Here is an 18,252-nt window from a genome sequence, read left to right on the forward strand (position 1 = left end):
CCAGGTGGCTCAGTGGTAGAAAATCCATCTGCCAGTGCCAGAGACACAGGAGATGTGGGTTTGATCCCTGGGTCAGGAAGATCCCCTGGAGAAGCGAATGGCAACCCACTCCAGTATTCTTGCTGGAGGATCCGATGGACAGAGGAGCCTGGCAGCTTACAGTCCATGGGAGTTGCAAAGAGCTGGACATGACTGAGCATGCACACATGTGTAACAAGCATTTGAAATGGAAGAAGGGGTAGACTCAAGAGACAGTGTAGATAGGAAATCACCACAATTTGGTGCCTGAACACATGAGGTCAGAGAGAGTAGTTGGAGAGAATCCTGAAGGTAGGAGCTTGGGAATGGGGATTAACTGACAGAAAGAGGCAAATTGAAATGGAGAGCTGGTTGGTGAAAAAATAACCTCTTGGCATGTTAAGTTTGAGTAACTAGGCGACATGAGTGGAAAGGAACTATCCAGTAGAAAGGAGTTAGTTAAGACTGACACCAAATAGGTCAAGGCTGAAGCCAGAGATGTGGGAGTCATCACAATGATTCTGGATACATCTCATGTGAAGGGAAGAAAGGCTGAAAACAGAAGGGTGTCCCCACGTCTAGCATGGCACACTCAACTGATTATGAGTACTTGCTCTGATATTAGACAGGTATGGGTTTAAAACCCCAGCTTTGCTCACTGCTAGCTGTGGGCCCTCAAACAAGTTCCTTCATGTCTCTGAGCCTCATTTTTTGCAACTATGAAACAGTGATCTGCACCACACCTGCCTTCCTATGAGAGTTAATCTGTTTAGAGCTCTTAGCCCTGTGCTTGGCACATGGTTGGAGCTGGAGAAACCAGACCTACAATTGTTATTGATTGATATTTCCTTTCCTGTGCTTGTCCTCATTAAGTAGCCCTTCTCCTCAAAGGCCTGTACAGATCAGTTCAGGTTGCTGTGGTTTGCTGACTAGAAAGAGGCAAAGGTAAACCAGCCTGGTGTCTTCTGCTTATGGGAGCCAGGTCTACAACCTGTCACTGCAGAAGGCAGACTGCTTTTCTCTTCTGGAAATATGGACAAATTAAGAAAAAGGTGCAAGAGACTCTAGGAAGTAAGTGTCCGAGCTGATGGAGCAAGGGCAGGCCCCGAAGACTTATCCAGAAAGATGTTATGGAAAAGCACAAACGAACCTTTTGGCCAACCCAGTACTTGGCTCACCATGAGTGATTAGTTCTTCAAGAGTCTTCCCTAAGCCATCTGGAGAAAGGGCTATTTGGAGGAAAGGATAGTCTGATCGAATGTGAAGAATGGGCGCAGTGTGCAAGGGGGCAATTTAATGAAAGCTATCTGGTGCCTACTGGTAAAGAGCCCACCTGTCAGTGCAGGACTTGTAAAAGATATGGGTTCGATCCCTGGGTTGGGAAGATCCCCTGGAGGAGGGCATGGCAACCCACTCCAGTATTCTTGCCTGGGGAACATTCTTCCCTACGGACAGAAGAGCCTGGTGAGCTCCATGGAGCCAGAGGAGTCCATGGGGTCGCAAAGAGTCAGACATGACTGAAATGATTTAGCATGGAGCATAGATGACCTGATACACTTCTAGGGAGGAAGTGGGTTCTAAGGGAGTGTGACTGGCTCAGAAATGAAGAGATCTGGCTTCATCTACTGGCATTAATTCTCCCTATGGAAGATGTCTGGCTTTGTGACCCCATGGACTGTAGCTCGCCAGGCTCCTCTGTCCATGGGATTTCCCAGACAAGAATGTTGGAGTGGGTTGCCATTTCCTTCTCCAGGGGATCTTCCCAACCCAGGGAGCAAACTCGAATCTCCTGAGTCTCCTGCACTGGCAGGTGGATTCTTTATCAGCTGAGCCACTGGCTTGAAGGCTAGTGGGCATTAGGAAGATGGAGCTCTGGGCATTAGACTTCCAGGTTCATTCCCCCTCCCTGCTGCTGTAACACTGATCAATCTGTAGTCTTCTGCTACTGGATGTTAATGCAATCAAAGAGATCACAGTGACCTTAAGATTTCCTGATTAATCCCCCTGCCCCAGTCAACATTACTTTCTTTAATTTCTCAGTGCTAGACTCATTTTCTCAGCTCACTTGGCTCTGCTCCACATACCTTTCTCCTGTCACAGGGAGAGGGTTAGGGTGAAGCTGTGAAACTCTGGGCGATTTCTTGGTGGCAGCAGATGGAGAATCCTTGTCCTTGAATGAAGGTGTATGCCCCAAAGTGGAAGGTTTTCAGGTCATGACAAAGAGTGATCAGATAAAAAGCAACATTGGGAAATGATAAATGTGTGTGTGTGTGTGTGTGTGTGAGCACGCACGTGAGCATGTGCATGTATGTGAGAGAGATTGAGAAGTATCAGGATCCTGTAAATAAATGAAGAATCTTGGAAAACTGGTAGGAACAAACTGAAATCATTATTTCATCTTCGGCCAAAGGAGGCACAAAAAGAAACCTGCTGAGCCAAAGATAAGGAGCAGGGATTACCAATTTTCCAGAGGCCCCTCATGCTTTGAGATCCTCAGTGGGAAGGAACTTAAGATACAGAAACTGACAGATCAGCTGCTTACCTGGGCAGCCAGAGTCGATGCACTGTTCAAAGCACGACTTATAATTTTTCACCTACAATGTTCCTCTTCCTCTCAGCCACACATAGTGTATTGACCCTTTGCTTGAAATCTTCCATTTATTTCCCAGTGTTCTTAGGATGAAGATAAAACTCCTCACCTGGCCTGAAAGGCTCTACTGATCTGGCCCCTGCCTTCCTCTGCAGTCTCATCTCACACCACCCTTTTCCCATGCCCCAACCCCCACCCCAGCCTTACTGGCTTTAGATCTCCGGATCATGAGAGCTCATCCCTGTCTCATTCATTGTATTTCTTGTCTGCATACCGTGCACCCCCTCCGACCCTTCTAGAGTGTTTACACTATGAAGCAAGGACTTTATCTTGTTCACTAGTATCTCATCACCTAGTACAGTGCCTGCCGTGTAATAGGTGGTCAATAAATATTTGCTGAGTGAATAAACAGCAGGGCAGCAACTGGAAAATGGGCAGCTTCAACCCACCCAAATGGCTCCAAGATGCACTTCAGCTCAACCTCATCGCTAGTGTGCTTTTAGATCCTCTGGTGAAATGAGAGGGCTTCCCTGGTGGATCAGTTGGTAAAGAATCTGCATGCAATGTGGGGGACCTGGGTTGGAAGATCCCTTGGAGAAAGGAACAGCTACCCACTCCAGTATTCTATCCTGGAGAATTCCATGGGCTATTCCATGGGGTCGCAAATAGTCAGACACAACTGAGTGACTTTCACTCAGGTGAAATGAGATGACCAGAAAATGCTGGTTAGAGACTGGTTTGGCCAAGAGAAATTATAATAGTCAGCATAACTGCAGTTATTGAGGCATTAGCATGTGGTGGGGCATTGCTTTAGGCACTTTACCCATTTACTCTCCACAATAACCTTTGGAGGTATTATTAATATTATTCCCATTTGACGATGAGCAACCTGAGACCCAGGAGACTCTGTAACTTGATTCAAATGGTGGCGGTTTGACTGAAGTGCATCTGCTGTACTGTGGAAGGGTGAGAGTATTTTTATTTCCTCTGTTTTTTTTTTTAAAATGCCCTGGAACTGTTTCCCTTATGCAATCTCATCATCTTGAACCCAGCCCCAGGAAGCAGGTGGGAGAGGTGCCCATGCTGTGTTGGCAAAACCGCAGCAAGTGCTGATCTAGTTAGCATCCCCTTGGGGAAGGAGCCACTTTGGTGATTGACAATGTAAATTAAAAAGCTGAGATCTTTTCTACTTTCTTGATATTGAAATCTATAAAACCATCAAATCCTAAGCCAGCCTCCCCCAACTAAAAAGGAGTTGCAATCACAAAGCAAATTTAACACCTCTTCCAATTTTTCTGACATCAAGTGGAGTGCTTCTGTGGAGGTGAGACTGGCATTAACTTGAAGCTCTGCGTGGCTGTAACCTCGGCTATTACAGGGCCAGATTGCTCCCTGCACCTTCACCTGGGATGTGAAACTGACACACAGGGAAGAGGCAACTGACTAGGCAGGCTTTGCAACCACGTGTAGAGAGAACAAAAAGTAAAGCAAGAGACAGAAAAAAGGAGAGTGACCTTCGTTGTTAGGATGTTAGCCCGATCATGGGCATGGTAGAAATGTTTCTTTTTTTTCTTTATCCCACCTTTTGGACCCCCTTTAACAAAAGACAACTGTTTAAAACACAATTTGAAATCAGTTTGCCCCTCCCTGCTCAGATCCTGAGTCACATTTGTGGGCTATATGTAGGGCTTTACCTACATACTTTATCCGCATCCTAGAACTAGAGAAGGGACCTAACAGACCATTTGGTTTAACTCATTGACTTTATGTGGGCTTCCCAGGTGGTGCATGGTAAAGAGCCTGCCTGCCAGTGCAGGAGACACAGGAAACTCGGGTTCGATCCCTGGGTCGGGAAGATCCCCTAGAGAAGGAAATGACAACCCACTCCAGTATTCTTGTCTGGAGAATCCCATGGACAGAGGAGCCTGGCGGGGTATAGTCCAGCCTGGCGGGTTACAGAGTCGAACATGACTTAGCTGCTAAGCAACAATAATTGACTTTAGAGATGGGGAGACGGAGGCCAAGAGAAGGATGGCTTGCTTTTATTTTCACCAAATAGTGTGTGTGTTAGATGATCCTTGGGATTTGTTAAGGGGAGAGAGGGAACGACCTGCATGGTGAAGGGGAAGGGGTGAAGAAAAATGTTAGAATCAATAAGAGTGTTTGATAAAGAGCTAGTCATGTGTCACATAAATGTATACACATTGTGAACAACACCCCTTTCTGTGGCAGAAACAGAAGGGATGTTCTCAACAGAGGAAGGGTCTCAGCCAAGGAAGCTAAATGGGGGTCATTCATCCCTCCAGCCCCTTTCTGCCATCACAGAGATTGATCCACTCCACCGCCTTGGCTTTCTGTGGGCTCACAACATTTTGCTCGGCAGTGACTTCCAACCACTGCCTCACTCTTGGCTGGTGGCATTTACCTTGTGTGGGAGGGATAATGCCTTTTCCTTTCATCCTTGAATCCATTAGTTTTCTTTGAAGCATGGTGCAGAGTTTTCTGTTTCCAAATTATATGGCAAAAACAGAAATACTGCCAGTTTTCAGTACAGCCTTGTGTAGGCGGTTTGGGGCAACCTGTCCCTCAGGCAGTGTGTATACAGAGTGTGCTCATTTCAGAAGTTGATAGTAAATCCTGTAAAGAGGGAGGCAGAAAGTACCAGGTCTTCTTCCTTTTCTACTTTAAAGGGAGATAGACTTGAAGTGGGGTGGATCTAGAAACCCTGGAGAAAGCCAGCCCAAGAGCAGTAGTAGACCCTGCCTGGGGAGTTGGTAGTAGACCCTGCCTGGGGAGTCGGTAGTAGACCCTGCCTGGGATAGCTTTTCTTTGATTTGCTGTCAGACCTTGGGTAAGTCACTTCCCCTCTTTGTGTCTCTGTATTTTTTTTTCTGCCTCTTCTGCCATCTTCCCTGGCGGCTCAGATGGTAAAGAATCTGCCTGCAATGCAGGAGGCCTGGGTTTGATACCTGGGGTGTGAAGATCCTCTGGAGAAGGGAATGGCTACCCACTCCAGTATTCTTACCTGGAGAATTCCATGGATGGAGGAGCCTGGCGGGCTACAGTCCATGGGGTTGCAAAGAGTCAGACACAACTGAGCAGCTAACACTTTGACTAACACTTTCTGCCTCACAGGATACCTGAAAGGAATAAATGTGGAGAAAATAGACACACATATGCTTTGGACAGTCAAAATTCAATATAAGTGCAGCTCTTATTGTTTTGTTTTACACCTTTTCTTGCCTTTGTTGGTTGGAACCCTTGGGGTATGGTCTTGAACTTGAATTGGTATAGAACATCTAGCATAGATCCAAGGTCTCTGGAACTACAGAGGGGACAGGGTGGAGGGATCAGTAAGGATGGAAACAGAGCCCCCATGAATCATAGCCCCACCACTTCCTTGACCTCTCTATCTATGTCTCTGAGCTCAGTTCCTCATCTATAAAGTGGAGACTCTCTGAGCCTCAGTTTCCTCATCTATAAAGTGGAGTTGCTCTGAGGATTTAAGTGAGTCAATGAATGGAAAGTGCTTATGCTGGCAGCACTGGCATGAAGTAGGTGTTTGATAGTAATGACTGTGATTGCTGTTATTTGCTTCTACGTCTTGAGGAGAACTGTGATGTCTTAATGCCAGTGTATGGCTGGTCCTTGGTAAAAGAAAATATAGATTCTTAGGTCTCACGCTGAAGAAATTCTGATTCTGTAGGTTTGGAAGGGAGCAGAAGTATATGTATTTAACAAGGACTCCAAGGGACTCTGATGTGGCACCAGATTTGGGAACCATTAGTCTGAAGCAGTGTTTTTCAAGCTGCCAATTATTACCCACGGCTAAGAATATCAATTTAGTGAGTAGTGATCAGGATTAAAAAAAGGAGGGGGGGATGAACCAGGAAATAATAATGCACAATACACACAATAAGGGTGTATTGTATTGCTTCATGATATGTTTATTGTCTATCTACATATATATATATATATATGTTTAGTAATGTGTGCTATATGAATGACAAACATATTTCTTACTGTGGATCATGACCCAAAATGTTGGAGTGTACTAATGGGTGCTATGTTCCATTTAGAAACACTGGTATCCAGAGAAATCACCTGTCAGGTCCCAGCCCAGACAATAAATGGCCAACAAGAGAATGGAGTAGGATCCATTTCTCCTCTTCACGTCTCTGCCATGCTGTGCTTGGGTTGACAGAGTTGGTTGTTTTCTGATTAGAATGAGTTCTGATACCTTGTAATGGCCCTGGCCTGAGATGTAAGGGCAAGGCAGGATATTGCTACAGGTATCAGGCTAATTGCTTTGACCCCCATTAGACAGAAAATGCATCTGGGTGAATGACGGTGTTTAGTTGCTCTTGATTAGCGAATGCTTTGTAAATACAATTTGCTTGTCTCCTTCTCTCAGACTTTGATACTTATTTTACCACTTGAAACTCTTTTGTTGCCTTTGTGAAATCAAAAAATAAGCTTAAAATTGTGTTTCAATTCACATCAGCCAAGGTCAGTGTCTTCTTACTCCCTACTTGGTATGTAAAGGGCATTAGCACTCCTAAACCTTTCCCTACACGCGCCATCTAAAGGGAGCCGAAACACCTGGACTCCAGCCCATTGTGGTCCTGGGAATAGCTTCCTTTGGCAGTGAGGCTTTCTCAGAGCAGCTTCTGTTAACTGCAGGCCTTGCTGGATTCCCCTGCCCTACTACTTCAGAACTCCCTATCTGCTTTATATTTTCTCTGTGCTACTTATCAAAACCTATCATGTTATATTGTAAAGAATAAACAATGTACAAAAATAATCACGTATATCCAGATATTGTTTTCTAGAAAGACTGGAAATCAAATTTTATGTAAAGTCTTCCACTTTTTTAATGTTGCCAGGTCTTCCTATTTTTTTCTAGAAAGCTTGGAAACTGAATATTTCTATAAAATCTTCTGATTTTTAAGTGTTGCTTACCAGATCAAAACAATTTTAAACAGTATTTGGGCCCAAGAAAATATGTTCCTGGCCCAAATTTGGTTTGCGGATCACCAGTTCGTGGAACACAGGGTCTATGAGAGGCTTTGTCATGGGACATCGACTAGTGAGGAAGGAAGTACAGCCTCAGAGAGGCTGGTCACCTTCCCTGTGGTCACACAGCTAGATAGGATCAGAGCGGGATCTTGAACCCACCTTTCTTGCTTCTTAGTGCTCTCTCTCATTCACCCCGTGCCTGCTGGACTGCCCCACTTCTGCTGAGGATTGAGCCACGCTGGCCTTTGTGGAGGACAACGTTTTGTTCAGTCCCAAGTGTCCTCCTCACAGGGGATATAACACAGTCATCACCACCCATCTGATAAGCACCAGGCACTTCTCGGCACAGAGTGTGTGAATTTACCTGCCTTCCCAATCTCAACCGTGGATATGGCCTCTTGTCACTCTTTATTGCTTTCGCTCCAGTGATAGGATCAAGATAAGGTCTTTATAGGAATGTTATTAGCATTACTCCCAGCCAGCGGTACCTTCCAGTAGAATCAGTGTGTTCTAGGATAAAGAATCTGGGGCTTCGAGTCCAGAGGGCTGGGCTGAATTCTGAGATGTGTGACCTGAGACAGCTTACTTAGCCTCCCTGGCCTTCAACTTACTTTACTGTGAAAATGAGAAAAGTAAAATCTTGTCTGTCTCCTTTGAAGCAAAAGTGAGACAATATGTATGAGACCTATTGGAAAAGACAATGTTTTACAGCTGTGAGGTGAGATTATCATTATGAAATCAGCAAAATAATTACTGAGCACCTACTAAGGGGAAGCTAAGAGACCATTTATTCAGGGCATGCCAAGAAACTCAAGACCTAGCTGCCTCTGTGAGCTCTAGTCTAACTGAGAAAAAGGGACATATGTGAGTTGAAGGAGAGCCAGCACTACCAAGCCAGAGATGACCAGGCTGAATGAAATGTACAGGCTGTATAATAAGAGAGATTGTGGTGGAAAGGGCTGATCACTGAAGGATTCCTGGAGGGAGTTGCATTTGAGCTGTGTTTGGAAAAAAAAATTAGTAGGATTGTGGTGAAAGAGGAAAGAAGGACATTCTAGAAAGGGACAACAGCACAGTTATCTATGTTGGAGACCTAATCTCCATAGAGTGGAGGGTTCAAGTAGTGACTGGCAGATAATCACTTCTTCACTTGGCTGGAATGCAGAAGAGACAATCAAGAAAAGTATGATTCTCATGAAATCAAAATAGAGTCCAGGTGGGGCAGTGGACATGGTTGATTACGTTACAGAAGGGGCTGATACTGTACAATGGTCATAATAATAGTTCCCACTTTAAGGGACTGTTCTGAGCATTGAAGGAGGTCATGTTTTGGAAACAGCACAGAACCTTATACAAATAAATGGTAAAGAATCTGCCTGCAGTGTGAGAGACCCGGGTTCAATCCCTGGGGTAAGAAGATCCCCTGGAGAAGGGAATGGCAAGCCACTCCATTATTCTTGCCTGGAGAATCCCATGGACAGAGGAGCCTGGAGAGCTATAGTCCATGGGGTCACAAAGACTCAGACATGACTGAGTGACTAACACATATTATACATGATTAGGACTAAAGAAATGTTAGTTGTCATTCTCATCGTAATCATTTTTCATCTTACATTGATGTCAGGGGGTAATAACATGGCCTTTGAATTCTGCCTGATATTAGTTGCATCACCTTGGGCAAGTCATATCACCTCCCTGTTTCTCAGTTTCCTGTCTTTAAAATGGGAGTAATACTAGTGCCAACTGAAAAGGCTATTGTGAGCTTAAATGAATTAATCCAAGTAAAGTGCTTATCCCCATGCCTGGCACAAGGAAAGCACTCAGTAGATGTTAGCTATTACAATGACGATGGCTAGGTAATGCAATATGATTGCATAAAAAAAATTGGGGAAATGGAGAAACAAACAAAATCACCTGGAATCCTACTACTAAGATACAACTGCTTGTTATTATTGTGAGATCTGGTTCTTAAATCTGAAATGTCTTTTATTGAGAAAATTAAAACTTCTGAAAATGATGTCAATTTGGGATGCACTAGTCATTTCGTTCAGAGAAGGCAATGGCACCCCACTCCAGTACTCTTGCCTGGACAATCCCATGGACGGAGGAGCCTGGTAGGCTGCAGTCCATGGGGTCGTTAGAGTTGGACACGACTGAGCGACTTCACTTTCACTTTTCACTTTCATGCATTGGAGGAGGAAATGGCAACCCACTCCAGTGTTCTTACCTGGAGAATCCCAGGGACGGGGGAGCCTGGTGGGCTGCCGTCTATGGGGTCACACAGAGTCGGACACGACTGAAGCGACTTAGCAGCAGCAGCAGCAGCAGCAGCACTCATTTCGTTAAATATTTACTGAGCACCTACCATCTGCTACTGATACTCCAGAGGTTGAGAGTTAGCCAAAAACAGGACATACAGGACCCCTGCTTATACTTATAGCCCATTAGATGAGGATAGGAAACAAAACTAAATAAGTCAAATGAAAATATAAGATAAGCAGTGAGTTTTGCCCACCCAGGTCTTGGATAACAATAAGCAAGAGGGGACAGCCTCAGTAGTTCCTGTCCAGCTGTCCTTACCACTCTGTAGACCACAGAGAGAGGCTCATTGATCCAGGGAGGACATGGCGATCTCATAGGAGAAAGATGTAATCTTTTAAAGCTGAAAGGGCCCTGGTTACTGTGATTCTGCCACTGGGTATCTGTTCATCCATCCTTGTCTTAAAATAACAGTCTTACCAGGCTACTCCACGTCCTGCAGGACCCTCTCAAGGTCAGAAAGCCTTTTTTGACAGGTTTACTGAAAAATCTGCCTCCTTGCTACCACTAGGTGGCAGTAGTCCTAGTTCTGTCACCTGAGCAACCCAGTTAAGTACGTATATGGGAATGCTTCCGAGATTGGAAAGCATGCGGGTATCCTATATGGGATGTTTCTCTTTTTTAGACCCTGTGTCTCTGGTCCCTTCAAGAGCCACTCTTGTTATGGGATGGTTTCCAGCTCCTTTGTCAAGTTCGTGACCATCCTCTGGAGATGTTTCCCTTTGTTAATGATCCTCTTGCAATGTGGGGCATAGATTGGAACAGGAGACTCTGGGAGAGAACAGCAGAGACTGAAGTGTGACAATTATATTCTGGGGTCTAGAAACCATACTTTAATTAATACAACCTAAAATGTGCTCCATTTTTAGCAGCTACATAATTTAGTTACATTATGCTATGGGTCAACTTGAACTGCTAGATCTTTTCTGAAATGCCTGTTTTTATGTGACCTGCTGCCAAGCCATGCTTCCCTTATTCTGGCCTCACAAAATAGACTTTTAAATTTTTGAGAATATTTTTCTTTATCTTATAATTTTCACCTTATTACTTCTTTTAATTTTAGCCCTGTACTCCAGCCATTCTGAGCTCATTTTGAATCTCAGTTCTGTTCTTCAACAAATTTGATATCCCCGCCAGTTTTGGGTCATCTTCAGACGTGGTAAGTACGTTTTCTGTGTCATCTAAGTCCGGGATCCCCAGCCTCCGGGCCACAGACTGGTGCCTCCTGTCAGATCAGCAGCACCATTACATTAGAAATAAAGTGCACAATAAATGTTATGTGCGTGCTTCATCCTGAAACTATTCCGCCCCCCAACTCCCTAGTCCATGGAAGAATGGTCTTCTGGGAAATCAGTCCCTGGTGCCAAAAAGGTTGGGGATCACTGATCTAAGTTACTAGTAAAAGTGGAAAAGCCCTGTGGCCTTTCTCTGGTGACTTTTCTCCTGCTTGCTACCTATGTTTTGTGTAAAATTTTTGATCAATTGCCAGTCTATTTCACCTGTGTTATAACCTGGTTAATATATCGCTGTCTTGTCTTAAGTCATTTGTGGGAAAGTTGTAGGATATAATTTCAGATGCACTGCTGAACCTAAGATATGTTGTAGTTACAAAAGTCAGGATGGATGGAAGGTGATCCAAGAAGGTTTCTTTTGTTTTGTAAAATGGAAACTATTGTACTTTTTCCAATGATAAAAGTAATATAAGCATGTAAAGGTCAGCAGCATTCAAAAGTATATGAATTAGAAAGTCCTTCTGTAATTCTTTGTGATGACCAACTTCTGGATAACTGTGGTTCGTGGTTTTGTGTATTCATAAACACAGATCTGTGATATAAATCGAATCATGCTACAGAGAATGTTGTGTGACCTACTTTTTTACCTTATAAGCTTTTGGAAATGTCTTTCTTTGTCAGAATATATAGTTTCACTTCATCCTTTTGAACAACACAGTGTTCTTTTCTGCAGATGCATCCTAACTTAACTCATCAATCCCATATTGATGGAGCTTTACATCACTGGCGAATTTTTGCTGTTGTGTAAGCAGTGATGCATGATGAACTTTCTTTGCTGGCTTGAGATGTGGTGTTGGTTGCTGGGTTTTGCCTCCCCTGGATTTCCTGTCCGTCTGGGATCTTGTTTTCAATGTTATGAATGTCAAAGGCTGCTTCTACCGAAGACATAAACTAAAGAAGGGTCTGCCAACTCCTTGCTCATCATGTTTTGAGTTTGCAAATCTAAACCTTATCCTTCTTTGAAGGGTAGTTAAAGATGTTTGAACTCTCTGGGGCCTTAGGAGAACCAAGAACCAAGGTACCCCAAGACCAAGTCTGGAGTGATAGACAGGTTCTCCCCATCACATACCGCCAGCTCTGCCAAGTGAGGCCAGTTGCCAGGCCCTGTATAGTTTCTTTCCTTCTCATCTTCACACTTTCTCTCTTCCATGGAGTCTTCCTCCCTATACACATGTACCTCCCAGACTAAGTTAGAAGCCACCTGCTCTGAACTTCCAGAACATGTTAAGAGTGTGGGCTTGAGAGTCAAACCTGTGTTTGAATATCACAGCTGTACCTTCCCAGTTCTGTGATCTTATATAAGTCACCTATCCTTTCAGGGCCTGATTATCCTCATCTGTAGAATGGAAATAAAACTATATAAGATATTTCAAAACACCTAACCCAATGCCTGGCTGATATAAAGCACTTAATAAATGTTAGCTGCTATTATAGCATCATGGGTGATCATATTACCTATTCCATAGACTTATGACTCTTACAGGAGAATGTATGTAAAACTTAACACAGTGCTTCACATACATTGAGTGTTAAATAAATGACAATTATTTATTGTATTTCTATCTCCCTTTGGATACTTAACCTCAATATATTTTGTGTGATTTCTGTTTGTGTTCATGTCTTGATCTCCTCCTCTAATGTATAAGCTCCCTTGTGAGCTGAGTTCTCTCTCTCCCATTCTCTCTTTCTTCTCCTCCCTAGCACCTAGCACCCTACCAACTAGAAAGCATAAAAGACCCAGTGCTGGGGATTAGTGGGGCTCTTTAAAATTTCGATGAATGAATGCTGCTATCACATCTTAAAATCTCTTTATCACTGTATTGTGTTCTTGTTAGTAACCATCTTTCCCATTAACTGATCAAGGGGGCCTTACTGATCAAGGGGGCCTTGTCCGTAGGGCTGGACATGGCATACATATTCCAACCACTGAGCCACTGGTCACAGAGCTAGCAATCTATGGAATCATAGCTTTGGGAAGGTTTCCAGAAAACAGTGGCCTTGAGTCTGTGTTTATCTGAGCAGAATGTATTTGTATGTTGCTCTCAGGTTTCTGTCTAAATGGAAAGGGACATCAGGCACCAGCTTAGTTTAGGTCACCCTGAAGTTGTTTCTCTCCTTTCACTCATGCCCTCCACATAGCAGCAAGAGCTATATTCAGTTCAGTTCAGTTCAGGTGCTCAGTCGTGTCCGATTTTTGCAACCCCATGAATCGCAGCACGCCAGGCCTCCCTGTCCATCACCAACTCCTGGAGTTCACTCAGACTCACGTCCATCGAGTCAGTGATGCCATCTAGCCATCTCATCCTCTGTCATCCCCTTCTCCTCCTGCCCCCAATCCCTCCCAGCATCAGAGTCTTTTCCAATGAGTCAACTCTTCGTATGAGATGGCCAAAGTACTGGAGTTTCAGCTTTAGCATCATTCCTTCCAAAGAAATCCCAGGGCTGATCTCCTTCAGAATGGACTGGTTGGATCTCCTTGCAGTCCAAGGGACTCTCAAGAGTCTTCTCCAACACCACAGTTCAAAAGCATCAATTCTTCGGCGCTCAGCCTTCTTCACAGTCCAAATTTCACATCCATACATGACCACTGGAAAAACCATAGCCTTGACTACACGGACCTTTGTTGGCAAAGTAATGGCTCTGCTTTTCAATATGCTATCTAGGTAGGTCATAACTTTCCTTCCAAGGAGTAAGCGTCTTTTAATTTCATGGCTGCAGTAACCATCTGCAGTGATTTTGGAGCCCCCAAAAATAAAGTCTGACACTGTTTCCACTGTTTCCCCATCTATTTCCCATGAAGCGATGGGACCAGATGCCATGGTCTTCATTTTCTGAATGTTGAGCTTTAAGCCAACTTTTTCACTCTCCTCTTTCACCTTCATCAAGAGGCTTTTTAGTTCCTCTTCACTTTCTGCCATAAGGGTGGTGTCATCTACATATCTGAGGTTATTGATATTAGACAATAGTAAACCAGATCATCTTGGAAGAAAAGCTATGATGAACCTAGACAGCATATTTAAAAGCAAAGATATCACTTTGCCGACAAAGTTCCGTATACTCAAACTATGGTTTTGCCAGTAGTCATGTATGGATGTGAGAGTTGGACCATAAAGAAGACTGAGCATCGAAGAATTGATACTTTTGAACTGTGGTGCTGGAGGATACTTTTGAGAGTCCATTGGATAGCCAGGAGATCAAACCAGTCAATTCTAAAGGAAATCAACCCTGCATATTCATTGGATAGACTGATGCTGAAGCTGAAGCTCCAATACTTTGGCCACCTGATATAAAGAACTGACTCACTTTCAGTTAGGTGTTTTGAAATATCTTATATAGTTTTATTTCCATTCTACAGATAAGGATAATCAGGCCCTGAAAAGATCGGTGACTTCTTTAAGATCACAGAACTGGGAGGGTACAGCTGTGATATTCAAACACAGGTTTGACTCTCAAGCCCACACTCTTAACAAGTTCTGGAAGTTCAGAGCAGGTGGCTTCTAACTTAGTCTGGGAGGTACATGTGTACAGGGAGGAAGACTCCATGGAAGAGGGAAAAGAGCCTGATGCTGGGAAAGATTGAGGGCAGGAGAAGCAGGGGGCGACAGAGGATGAGGTGATTGAATGGCATCATCAACTTAATAGACATGAGTTTGAGCAAACTCCAGGAGATAATGAAGGACAGGGAAGCCTGGCATGCTGCATTCTATCATGCTGGAAAGAGTTGGACATGACTGAGCGACTAAACAACAAGAAGGAGGGGGAGGAGAGGACTTGGAGACAATAAGTATAAACAGCTGCTTCAAGGTTTTAATATAAGGAGCACGGCAGCAGTGGGGCAGTAGTAGTATCTGGAGGTGGGGTTAGAGTTGAAGAGAAATAAATAATATGAATGATCTAGTCTCAGACCTCAGAATGTAAGTTCCTTGAGGGCAGGGATTTTGTCTCATGTGTCTGTGCCACCTCCCACAGTGCCTAGCACGGAGTTGGAATTCCATAACTGTTGTTGAGACATAGAGAGAGACTTGTGGTTGTTGAAGGGAGGGAATGAGGAAGGGACACATTAGGAGTTTGGAATTAGCAGATGTAAGCTCTAATATATAGGATGGGTCAACAACAAGGTCCTACTGTATAGCACAGGGAACTATATCCAATATCCTGTAATAAGCCATAATGAAAAAGAAGATGAAAAAGAACATACATATCTATATATAACTGAATCACTTTGCTGTACACCAGAAACTAACACAACATGGTAAATCAACTACATACTTCAATGACAATGAAAATTTTAAAATCTTGTTGATTAAGTGAATGATCAAATGTTTGAAAGAATTAATGGAACTAGGGACTTCTCTGGTGATCTGGTGACTAAGACTCTTTGCTCCCAAATGCAGGGATCCAGGTTTGATCCCTGGTCAGGGAACTAGATCCTGCATGCCTGAACTAAGATCCCACATGATGCAATTAAGACCCAATGCAGCCAAACAAATAGTAAACAGAAAAAATCAATGGAAGTAAATGTTAAAGCATTGAATAAGAAATAATAGCAGGATAAAGTGGCAGGTGAATTGCATAGAACCTTGGCTTGAGTCCCAGTCATTCCTGCCACACTCCTGGCACATCAAGCTTACCTAAGAGCCAGACAGCCTAGACATGGGTTGGCATGACACAACTCCCTTTGCTGAGAGGGCATGCTGTATCTCTGCAATCCTCTGCTCCACGAAGCAGACAGGCTTTGGGACTGTAAGAACTGGGTGCAGCCAGATGAGACAGCAAAGCTCAGGAGCGTGCCAGAAGAGAAACCCCTGTGCTTCATCACCATTCTCTGGGCGTGGTCAATCTGTAGCACAGGGCACATTTGAGACATGGGTCGCAGTGCTATCCCAGTCTGCCCCTCCTGGCTGGAGGGTGATTCATAACCTCCTGTTGCTCATGCCAAGGAATAGCTAAACCAGAGTCCAAGGAGAAGCCGATGGCCAAGCAGCCACCAGAAACCTTGGACCTGGCTCCTCCCAGTTGCCACATTGCATAATCCTCACAGAGTAAGGTGATGGTCAGCGCACTGGGGCTTCCCCCAGGGTTCTTGTGACTCAGCCGTTGCTGGAAAGATGGCATGGCCCAGTATCGGACTAGCACACAGGAGGCACTTTTGAATGAATGGACCCTTTGGGACTCTGGGAACTAATACGAATGGTGAGGAAAGAGTGCTTCTTTATCCATGCCTTCCCTGTCATCTCACTCAGTGCCCAGACATAGTCCTGTGCAGCGATACAGCCACAGGCAAGAGCATGTCCTGGGCTGGGAAGAAAGGATGTAGTTAGTTGGCAGTACCCCCAGACAGACCTTTTCCATCTCCCCACCTGGCACCTGAAGAGTCCACTATCGTGTCAGGTCTTAGGAGTCCAAAGAGTTTATTCCAACCCGCATTGACCTAACACTTAATCTGAATCACATCCTGTGTATTTTCTCAAAGTTGTTACTATAATAATAAAACAACAACAACAACTAATAATAATAATTGCAGCTGACACACATTGAACACCTACTATGGGCCAGCCACTGGACTAAGCACTTTATATATATTATCTGTTGTACTCCTTACGGCACACCTGTGAGGTAAATGCTATTTTTAAAAATTGAACTGTAAATTGATTTACAATGTTGTATTAGTTTCAAGTATAAGGTAAAGTTAATCAGTTATAGAGATATATAATATATAGTCACTCTTTTTTAGATTGTTTCCTCATATAGGTTATTACAGATTATTGAGTATAGTTCCCTGTGCTATACAGGAGGTCCTTATTGGTTGTTTAATTTATATACAACAGTGTGTACATGTCAATCCCATCCTCCTAATACTATTATTGTCTCTGTTACACAGAAAAAGTTCAATCTATGAAGGGAAAGAGTTGAAATTCAAGTCCAGGTCTGTCTCACGACAGAATCAGTTCTGCATGGTTCTCTACTATAGCATCAAAGTGCTCTTTCAAAAGTAAGTCAGATAAAATAATTCCTTGGCTTGACAGCCTCCAGTGGTTTCCCATCACATGTAGAACCAAAGCCGACTTTCTTCCTGGGCCATCAAGGCCTGGCAGAACCCAGGCTGTACCTTCCTCCCCAGCCTCTGCCTCCTTTCCCCACCCCTGTAAAAAACTGTGCTCCAGGAACCTGCATCAGTAGCCAGGCTCTGTACCAGCAGCCGTGATCTGCTATGAGTATGTTTGGTAGGCTGGCTTGGGTGCCTACCCTTGCTCACAGTGTTACCTCCCTTGGAAAATACCTCCCATGGTTCAAACAACCATCCCAGAAGCCCTGTCGGTATAAGGTGGAAGCTGCCTGTGGTTGTCAGTATGACCACTGTTCCATGGAGAGTTGCTGGGCTATCTTAGAACGCTTGTTCTCTCTTTCTCACTTGTGCTGGAAGATTCTAGAAGGTTGAGAGTATCCCAGATCCTCTCCAGTACCAAGAAGAGTGTGATGCTAAGAGATAAATCTAAACAGCACTGGACTAGGAAAGATATGACCTATATCTTTCTCCAGCTTTCTCGCTCAGTAGCTTAGGAGGCCTAAGGTGAATCTTCACTTTTCTAAGCCTCAATTTCTTTCTTCTTCTTATTCTTTTTTTTTCTGTTGTTTTTTATTTTTTGGCCATGCCATGCAGCTCGTGGGATTGTAGTTCCCTGACCAGGGATTGAACCCTGGGTCACAGCAATGAAAGCACTGAATTCTAACCACTGGACCCCAGGGAACTCCCTAATGCTCAATTTCTTTATTGGTCAATGAAAGTCATAATATCTGCTCTTGAGGGATTGCTCTGAATATCTAATAAGATGACTTATTGGATAGTGTTCTGGAAAGTTGAGTGCTTACTATGTTTCAGATATGGCTCTAAGCTTCTTGCTCCAAATACCCAACCTTAATTTAACCATGAGATAACATCAGACAGGGCTTCGCAGGTGGCGCTCTGCTGTGTTGTGCTTAGTCTCTCCGTCGTGTCTGACTCTTTGCGACCCC

General features: G+C 44.0%; 1 long non-coding RNA gene across 1 annotated transcript in view; it reads left to right on the forward strand.

Annotated features, from left to right (window-relative positions):
• The first annotated feature begins 3,623 nt into the window (after positions 1-3,623).
• The window catches only part of LOC139181430 (uncharacterized), a 67,074-nt gene continuing 52,445 nt past the window's right edge, over positions 3,624-18,252 (forward strand). The window contains exons 1-2 of the long non-coding RNA XR_011565390.1: positions 3,624-5,459; positions 11,010-11,105. This is a non-coding gene — a long non-coding RNA (uncharacterized lncRNA). The remainder of the gene's footprint in view (positions 5,460-11,009; positions 11,106-18,252) is intronic.

Source organism: Bos indicus, chromosome X, assembly GCF_029378745.1.
Source record: "Bos indicus isolate NIAB-ARS_2022 breed Sahiwal x Tharparkar chromosome X, NIAB-ARS_B.indTharparkar_mat_pri_1.0, whole genome shotgun sequence".
Classification (NCBI taxonomy): domain Eukaryota; kingdom Metazoa; phylum Chordata; class Mammalia; order Artiodactyla; family Bovidae; genus Bos; species Bos indicus.